Genomic DNA, 3,517 nt, shown 5'->3' with positions numbered 1-3,517 from the left:
AAAACCCCCCCACTTTCAATTTAAACCCGTTCCCCCTTGCCCTGTCACTACAGGCCCTTGTAAAAAGTCCCCCCCAGCTTCCTTGTAGCCCCTTCAGGTACTGGAAGGCGCTATAAGGTCTCCTTGGAGCCTCCTCTTCTCCAGGCTGAACAAGCCCAATTCTCGCAGCCTGTCCCCATAGCAGAGGTGCTCCAGCCCTCTGAGCATCTTCGTGGCCCTCCTCTGGACTCTCTCCAAGTGGTCAATATCCTTCTGATATTGAGGGCCCCACAGCTGGATGCAGCACTCCAGGTGGGATCTCACCAGAGCAGAGTAGAGGGGCAGAATCCCCTCCCTCGACCTGCTGGCCACACTTCTCTGGATACAGCCCAGGATATGGGGGTATGTATGATGTATCGTGCTCAGTTCGTTTGGAAGGAGGAAAAAAAGAAAGGTTGTAGGCATGTGTCCTGAGGACTGGAGCTTGAACTCCGGATCCTGATAGCAAGGCTTGAATGCAGCAGAAGTGGTAGGAGTTCAAGTGCTGCCGTGCTTAACGTTTTTCATGCAAGCTCTAGGTGGTTTTGTCAGTATTTTGGTTTCTGTTGTGAAGTATCTAATGCTGCCTGGGAACTCAGGAGTTGTGTCCCATTTTGGGCTGTTTGTGCTTCGAAATCAGGTGTATTCTTAACATCTGGATTGAGACCGTTTATATCTTTTATTGGATCTGGTGTTAAGCCAGATGTCCTAATGCAAAACAAGACAGCCTTGTTTCGGGCAGACTCTTTAACAAAATCATGATTTTAAAATTTGTGATGTGTTTGATCTTACATAGGCAACTAAATTGGGTTTGTCAGTAGCCTTGAAATAATGTTTCCTGACAAGAAATCTATATGGAGCATGTCCATTTCCTCAACAGGAGTTTCATTTATTTTTGTCCAAAATACAAACTCTTCCTAAATTGTGGCCTGTTTTCTTTTACAGTGAGAACCTGAAGTATTTTGACAGTAGCTCAATAACTGAATGAAACAACAACAATAAATTTGATAGTGTGGAATGATTTGTAAGCGAGAAGTATTTAACGCTTTTTACTCTCCCAGATATGTGCCCACAACCTGATACTTCCCGTGTTTTTATTTATTTTATGTCTACAGGCTAACTTTCTGCATATGTGAAATGAAGAAACAGTCTGTAAAAACAAAATTTAAACCCCAACCTTTTTTTGAGGGGTTGCGGAAAGCTGTATAGTGAATGTTTAGTTTTAACATTGATCTTAGGTTACAGAAGGGGTCATATTGCTAGAGCATCTTCCCATATTCTCTTTGACATGGCTAATAACTTTTGGCTACCTGTGTCTTTTTTGGTGTATGCAGGTTGGTACACCTTAAAGATCTATTCTGTGCTTGCAGATTTAGGATCTTCAGCAGGTTTCTACTGACTCTTTGATGACTAGTTAGATGATACTGATTCCTCCATGCTTTCATAAATTGGAGGCAGATTTTACATTGTCTTGAGTCCTTCAGGTTTAAACAAGTTTACCTAAAAAATATTAGGCAGTAGTGTGCTTAAGAACAATTGAATAATTTCACCTAGATTAAATGAAATAGCTTTGCCATTAATAATTTATTATTAAGTTTTATTTGTCATAACTGTACAATGAATGTTGTTTTCCTTACACAAGCACTTTGATGGTACTGTTTAACAGTATCATAACCTATCATTTTAACTTCGTGTTCTAATCAGCTTTAGGATGTTGACCTTGGTTCATTTTCAAACTGCTAAATATACAAACAGTTTGAGACCAGATGCCAAATATTTACTAATTTAGCAGTAACTTTTAAATAGAACTTTTTTTAACATTCTCGTATAGCTCCAAAGCACTGGTACATAAAATTGTTAAAGAAGGGGTTTCCTGTGTCTAGCTATAAAACAATCACTCTGTAAAACATGAGAAAAGACTAAAACAATTAACAGGAAAATGGAGTCCAAATAGACTTTATGTTTGTATTGAAGTGTTGTTGTCCTGAAATATCTGATATGAAGGACTTGAGTTTAAAGTAAGAGTACGTGGAATGACTAACCGGTACTTGGCTAAAGAGCAATCCTTCACCTGGAAATAGAATTTAGCGGAACCATAGGAGAGGTTGCCATTATGTTTAATTATTTTGGCATATAGAAGTACATAGCATATCCTAATGTCATCATAATGTAATCCCACAAAACAGGGCATTTATTTTTAGGAACACCTAGATATTTAGGTAAAGTGCTGTAACCATGACATGCCTGTTTAGTGAGATATGTACTGGAATCTCACATCACCTCAGAGATGGTGATTTCAGCATTCTGTAAATGTCTTCTGAAATACAGTTGTTTTACAAATCACCTTCTTTAGTGTCTGATAATGAAAACAGTGGACCCAGAATGAAAGTAAAAGTCTAATGGTAGATGTTGCTTGGCTTATTCTATTTATAATTACATTTTCATAGTAAATGGTCACGTGTCTCTTGAGCCAAGTTAACTGATAATGGGAAAACGTTTATTTTAAGATACAGGTTACAGAAATTAAGTAGGTTACAAGAAATGTCCTGAAGTGAAAGAAAATATGTGCTAGTTGGCTTGAAAAACATTATATTACCCCTTCAGGGAGATGCAGAGAGAGAGAAAAGAAAGAAGCACAGGAACTCTCTTTCTTTAACTGAAATATTCCAGGTCTTCTTGTTTTGTTTGTTTTGGTGAGGCTGAGTTCTGTGGAAATTTGTAGGCTTTCTAGCAAGGAAGCAGAAGTGTTCATAAGGAATCATTCTACTTGCAGGACAATGAATTTTCCATTGAGCACCATGCTGTGCCCTAGAGGTACTGTTTTAATATTAGAAAAAAACAAACAAAAATCTTTTGTCCTCCTAGATGAGTTTCTGTAGAGCTCCATGATGTTTAGTTTGGGTTGGATGAATTAGGACTCGGGTAGGAAGTTGCTTTAGATGCTTCTGGGTTTTGTTTTCTTTTTGGCTTTGTAACGAGTTGCCAGTTACAGAACCTAGCAGTTGACTGCTAACTTCCCCCTGGGCAGGGAAGAGGGTTCTGGGAGAAGCTGTAGTTTAGGAACTCCCAAAGTTATCTTGTGGAACTCTTTGGAGGGGATTTTCCCCCTAGAAAGCTCCATAAATTTATGGGAGTGCAACAGAATTTCTGAGTAACAGATAGGTCTGATCCTACGGGGTGCAGAGCTATTTGGGTCCGATGCTGCACCGTGCACGTGAGTTGTCTTCATGAGATCAGTGCCTCATTTTCAGCCACATCTGCCCAGATTATTCACGCATCAGCAAACATTGGTGTCAGAGATTCAGGAATTCATCTTCTTTAGTGCCACGCTCGCTCTGTAGTGCTAAAAGGAATAATAAATAATATAGATTCGTTGTCACAAATGTGAGTAGATATGGTTGAGTTCACGCAGTTTGAGGAAGATTGTCTCCTTTTTTTATCTTGTCTGTTTTCAGTGTAGGACTGCACTGTTAAAGAATGAAGCATGAATATTGGCAGA

General features: G+C 39.2%; 1 protein-coding gene across 1 annotated transcript in view; it reads left to right on the top strand.

The window, feature by feature from the left end:
- PCCA (propionyl CoA carboxylase, alpha polypeptide) overlaps positions 1-3,517 on the top strand; it is a gene marked incomplete at both ends in the record, with an annotated part of 68,878 nt that overhangs the window by 38,198 nt on the left and 27,163 nt on the right. The gene's annotated exons all lie outside the window — the stretch shown is intronic.

The sequence above is a fragment of the Eurypyga helias genome, unplaced genomic scaffold, assembly GCF_000690775.1.
Source record: "Eurypyga helias isolate BGI_N326 unplaced genomic scaffold, ASM69077v1 scaffold3081, whole genome shotgun sequence".
Classification (NCBI taxonomy): Eukaryota; Metazoa; Chordata; class Aves; order Eurypygiformes; family Eurypygidae; genus Eurypyga; species Eurypyga helias.
The sequence above is the reverse complement of the archived record's forward strand: the minus strand, read 5'-3'. Positions and strand labels throughout refer to the sequence as shown.